This window comes from Vulpes vulpes, chromosome 9, assembly GCF_048418805.1.
Source record: "Vulpes vulpes isolate BD-2025 chromosome 9, VulVul3, whole genome shotgun sequence".
Lineage (NCBI taxonomy): Eukaryota > Metazoa > Chordata > Mammalia > Carnivora > Canidae > Vulpes > Vulpes vulpes.
The window spans coordinates 90,810,897-90,817,076 of NC_132788.1; positions in this window are offsets into that span (position 1 = coordinate 90,810,897).

A 6,180-nucleotide genomic window follows, 5' to 3' on the forward strand; every position below is an offset into this window, starting at 1 on the left:
GTGGCTTGGCAGGGTTAGGGGCCATGTGGCAGGGCTTTTCTTGTGGTGGGGTCTCCCTGCCAGCCCTTGCCGGTGGCTCCCCTGTGACGGGCTCTTACCAGCCCTCCCACTGGTACTGCCAAGCTCAAAAGCAGCCTTCTGGAAATGCAAATGCCTCTGCTCAGCCACCTTCTTTCCTGATTGTGGATTTTGATAACTGAGCTCCAAAAAAAACAAATTGCAGACCTCTCCTCTCTGTCTTCCCCCCCCTCCACTCCCCCAGGAAGGTGGGGTGAGGTCAGGGATGTTTGTAGGAAGTGTATCTCAGCGGCAAGTCCCACCGCCCCCTCCTCTTGTGACCTGATTCTCCTCATGTGAACTAAAAGAACAGGTGTCGGTGATGGGTGATTTAAATTGTGACGCCCCCCACCTACCCTTTGCCAGACTCTCAGGGTTCCAGGATGAACCTGTTCTTCTGCCAGAGACACTGAAGGAGGCCGCTCAGGCAAGCTGGACGAGCAAGCCAGAAAGCAGTGGCAGCCGAGTCCTGTCGCCACCGGTGCAAGCCTGCTCCCCTTTGACTCCTGAGTCTCCGCTCCCCATGAGCTCCTGACAGACCGTGTGTCCCCCACACAGAGACTCAGGTGGCACCAGCCAGCCTGACCTGGAAACTGCCGTATTCCCACCTAGCACTGTCCTTGTCCCTCTGCCCCAGGACCCACTGGCCACAGGTGCGTGACTTCTCCGTGCTGGTGGGCTGTGTGCACGCAGGCTGCCCAGCGGGCGGAGCAGTGGGTCCAGTCGGGGTCGCTGTGGGAATCACAGGGCCCAACCCACTGCCTGAGGCCAGATGTTGGCTCTGTGATCTCCAATGAGTTGCTGCAGCTTGTGGAGTGTCCCTCTGTGAGATAATGCCTGTCTGACCAGGCGCAGGAAGCACTCAGAGCAGTGACTGACACAGAGCGTGGATGTGGTCAATGTGTGACACCGCCACCGCCACCGCCGCCACCACCACCCTGGGGCGGTGTCACTTCTGGCAGGTCAGCCGCCTTCCATGGAATTGGTCCGTGTGTTAATGGGCTGATGGTCCTAGGGTCGCTCTGGCCCTGGAATTCTAGGTGGCCAGAGTAATGATCTCTCGACACTGTGAGCCCCACCATGGGCATCCCCAGTGGTGCAGAGGGATTTGGGCCGGCAGGCAGGGGGACTCAGGGCAGCCCCTCCTCACTGGAGAGGCAAGCATTCTAAGGCCACTTCTGCTGTCCTCAAGGCCGCCACCAGAGCCAGCACTGGCTTGAGGGTGGGTGTTGGTGATTACCCGGAATCCCGGAAACCCAGCCCGCTGAGCAAGCGAGAGCATGGTGAGTCACACTGGCCCTGTTGTCCTGGCTCCCTGTCATTAACCTCATTTTCCTAAATGATTTGCTCAAGATGGGCCCCTGATGATTCCCACCTTAATTGGTGTGTGGCCATTTAAGGGGGCCAGAAATCCCCCCGCCCCGGGACTTCTCACTGAGTACCCTCAGCTCCACCCCACCCACCCTGGGCTGCTGAGGAGGGACCACCTTGCCAAGGGAGCAGTGGCAGGCTGGTGGTGGCCCAGTGTCCTGGGGTGTCCTTCCACTTCCTGTGGGCACTGGGCCCTGGCACAGGGCCTTGTCCCATTGCCTGATGGGCTCTAGCCCACCCTAGCCGGGAGGCCATGACAACCTAGGCTCACTCACTTGGCCACTCTGGGGAAGTCTTTTAGAGGCTTTGCCCCTGGCTCCCTACCCAGGAGGGCTGAGCTTGTGCTCCAGATAGGACTGGAGCCAGGCCAGAGAGCCTGGGGCGAAGCCATTAGGAAGCTTTCATGCCAGCCCCTCCTGGGGCTGGGAGCTGCCGTGTGCAAACACTCTCCCAAGAACCTATTTATAGAGCAAGGCCAAGGAGTGCTTTCACTTTAGGTGAGGCCACCTGGAGCCCCATCTGCCGGGGAGTGCCTTCAGGCTCCAGGAATGCCACCCCCCTTTACTCCCTCACCCCCCTCCTACCACCTATGCGAAGTCTGAGCACTAGGAGAAGGAACCTGGGCAGGAGAGGAAGTCATGTTCTGAGAAGCTCCCCTTTCTCAACCCCAAGCTTCTCCTTCAGGCACAGTGTGTGTTCTTGCAAGTGGGACTTGGGCACCTTCCATGGGTACCCCAGTAGGCGGAGGCTGGCTTGCAGGAGCCAAGGTCCGTGCCAGCAGTGTCACTCTGCCACGCGTCCTGACATCAGCCCTGGTCCATCTCCATTCTCCTCAGCTTCAGAATTGAGACTGCCTTCAGAGCCATGGATGTCCCTGAGCACTGGGGGCCCATGTTTATTCAGTCCATGTCGCTCTCCTGGTCTTGGGCCTGGCGGAGGACACACACATCCCACTGATGCCCTGCCCAGCTGGCCGCTTCCAGACCTTGGCCCTGCTGCAGCCCTCCCCAGGCAGGTCTCTCTAGAACCACCTAGCTCTCCTAGAAGATCTATGATGCCCCACCCTCCCTATGCACTGAGCCCCTTAAACCCTGACCCCACCCAAGACATGTCCCTCCCGCCCACTCCCAGCTCAGCCCCCAGAATCTTCTTCCTATGACAACTGCTCCTGAATTGGCTCCTCCAAAGCCTCTGAAACTTAGAGCCAGAGAAGCAGTGCAATTAGTCCTCCTAGGCCCTCCAGGCAGAGGCTTACATGCGCCAGCTAACTGAAAACAGAAGGTGCTTTCTGTGGCAGAGGCCTGGGCCAGCCCACATCTGGGCCACCGCCATGGACTTCTTAGCTCAAACAGTGAAGCTGACCTTCGCTCCTGAGGTTGCCCTGGTCCTAGGGTTGGGCCTAGCGCCTCCGGTAGTTAGAGTGTGTTTGAGATAGAGCCATTTGTGAGACCCCACAAGGATGCCCATACCTTTTGAGAGATATTCTAAAGTCTCCCATTGGGGGATAAATGCCTCTGGTTTGAGGTAGCCTCCTCTCTATAGACCCCTGGGTGAGGGACGAGAGCCTCAGGCTCATGCAGGTCGGGTGAGGGCCCTCCAAGCTACCCCCAGAAGCTTGGACCTGCCTACCACTCAGGCCATCCCCAAGCTAGCCCCCCAAGGAGATAGGACCTGCTGAGTTACATGATGGTTTCTTGCCTGGTCTCCCACTTCTGCTCTTGTCCTACCCCATCTGTTCTCCTCAGAGTGGCCAGGGTCTACTAAGTGATCAGAATAAAAAGTAATAAATAGTAAAGGGAGAGCAGGTAAGAGAGCTCATGCCACACCTGCTCTACCGCCAGTGGCCCCACAGCCTCCTGCACGGCAAGTGGAGGTCCCAGTGTGAGCCACAGCCATTGAGGCCTTACCCAATCCTGCCTGTCTGCCACCCTGTCTCTTGCCACCCTCCACCCTCTTCTCATCTCCTCTTCCCCCAGCCACAGCAGCCTCCTCATCTCCTTGGGCACACCAGGCACATTCTAGGCCCAGGGCCTCTGTACTCTTGCTGCTCCCAGGAATGCTCCGACGTCACCTCTGGGCTTCAGCCTCCTCATCCACAGAATGGGAGAAGAGCAGGAGTGGCCTCCTAGAGCTGCTGGGAAGATTCACCAAGACAGTTCATACGAAGCCCTAAGAGTAGGCCTCGTCCTTGCTGGGCTCCAGCCCATGGCCTAGGGAGGGGGCTAGGGAGCCCCTAGAGAGGTGGAGCCCTAAGGGCTCGGCTCCTAGTATCAGAGTCCTGCAGGTCGGCCAGCTGGCTATAAGGCTGACTCCAGGCTCAGCCTTGGTGGGCCAGCTGGAAACTTGGGGCTGAAAACCAGTACTCCTAGGTGGGGCAGGGGGGTATCCCTTGTTCCCCGTGAGGCCCTGAGACCCTGCTCCCTAACCCCCACACACGTCATCATGGCTCCCTACACAGCCTTTTCCTAGTGAGGCTTCCAGCCATCAGGCCCATCCAGGTGCCCAGGCACGGCCCCTACCTGACTGGCCTCCCTGCGAACCCACTAGCCAAGAGGGGCAAATGTGAGGGTAGGACTGACAGGTCTGGGGCCTTGCTCTGCCTGGGGCTCTCTGGTGCACAAGGAGGAAGGCTGGGCTGGATCTGAAGGAGCACTTTGCTACTGGCCCGCTGGCTGGCTGGCTCTCAGGGGCTTCCTCATGCCCCCAGGGCTCCTTCCACCCAGCTGGTTTTGTCTTGTCCCTAATGGCTCAGAGCCCCAGCCCAGGAGGGCTAGGAGACTGGGGCTTTCTCCACTTGAAGGAAAGGAGCAGGCCCTCTGAGGGTCTCTCCCACCTCTGCCCCCAGTGGACTGGGGGTCTGAGAGCCTCCTAGAGGAGCCTGGGAGCCTGGCAATTAGCCTGAGGCAGGATACACCAGGACTTCTGGGGGGTGAAGTCTCCTCCCCTTGCTGCTCTCCCCCTTCTCCCTTTTCTTCCTCTCTGTCCTCCCCCACCTTCTCCTCCTCCTCCTCCTCCTTCTCCTCCTCCACACATGTTTCCAATCCTCTCCCAGGTCCTGCTCCCCCTGCCCCAGCCCCTTCCCATTTCCTCTCCGAGGCATCCACTTGCATGTGGAACTCATTAGGAGACCCTCAGGGCTCGTAACCCAACTCTGGCCTTGGCTTGGGGAGGGGGCCCTGTCCAAGGCTCCCAAGCTGAGACCCGGCAGCTTCCCCTTCCGCCCCGCCCAGCCCCATGCAGCTTTGAGCTGGGAGCCACCAGAGCTGGTCAGGGCCAAGGGCTGGTGGCTGCTGGTGAGGGGCAGCACAGCTGGGTGTCTGGCTCACCTCCTCCCTCTCCAGCCTGGGCTCCCCAGTGCCCATTGATCATCCTTGCCTCCCCACTGGGCTAGTTTCTAACCGCATGGCTGCATGGCAGGGTGGGTGGCTGGACCTGCGGCGGGAAACAGACTGCTGGGTCCCACAGCAGGTCAGAAGAAGGGCGTGAGGTTCTGAGTGATCACCTTGATGATCAGCTTCCCGTCTGAAGATGGGAAGGACAGTCCAGGGAAGACAACGTGGTGTGAAAAGCCACTAGGCAACATAGGCCACTTTCTCCCTCACTGAAGGACGTGCTGAGGGCATAATAGTCCCACGAGCTGATAGGAGGTTTTGCTGGAAACTGATGCTGTGGTCTCCAGAGTTTTTTTTTTTTTTTTAAGAGTTTATTTACTTAATTGAGAGAGAGAGAGAGGAGGGAAAAGCAGAGGGAGAGGGACAAGCAGATGGCTCTCTAAGCCCAGAGCCCAACAAAGGGAGGTGGTATTTGATCACATCCCCAAGATCATGACTTGAGCTGAAATTAAGAGTTGGACATCTAGGGATCCCTGGGTGGCGCAGCGGTTTGGCGCCTGCCTTTGGCCCAGGGCGCGATCCTGGAGACCGGGATCGAATCCCACGTCAGGCTCCCGGTGCATGGAGCCTGCTTCTCCCTCTGCCTATGTCTCTGCCTCTCTCTCTCTCTCTCTCTCTCTCTCTGTATGACTACATAAATAAATAATTAAAAAAATTAAAAAAAAAAAAAAAGAGTTGGACATCTAATGGACTGAGCCACCCAGGTACCCCTGTGGTCTCCAGAGTTTGGGAAATGCCAGATGAACAAAATAAGCCCAGCTAGATCCTTGCAGGGCTTGTCAAAGCCTTTAACACACTCATATGCTATGCAGCTTTGGCCATAGAGCTCATGGCGTTTTCCAGACATTTGACCACCTGACCTTTTCTATCAAGGTATACTGGGCAGGCCCAGTGTTCCATGGATCCCACTTTGGACAGTGCTACAGGAAAAACCCTGAGGAGGCAGGAGGTATGGGTCAAAGCCCCCTGATGGGAAAGGCTCTCTGAGTTCAGAGCAGGGGCTATTGTCTGCTGGGTCTGAGCAAAAGGTGGGCACTGAATGTGTGTGACAGCTAAGGAAGGGTGAACAGAAGGTAGCAGGGGGCTGGTGTGGCCAAGGCTTGCAGGTGGGACCATGTTTGAGCCATGCTGAGGTCCTGATCACTCTGACTCCCTACCCTTCATCATGGGAGGGCAGGCAGGTGGGTGGGCAGGCGTGGCCACAGAGTCAAAGGCATGAGGCTGGCGGGCAGGGCCTTGCCCCACGGGATGGGACCTGCACAGGCAGGCCCCGGGTGTTGGGAGCGTCCATGCCGCCACCCCCACCAGGACATCAGCCTCAGGACAGGGCAGCCACCAGCTCCAGGTTCAGCAGAGGTGC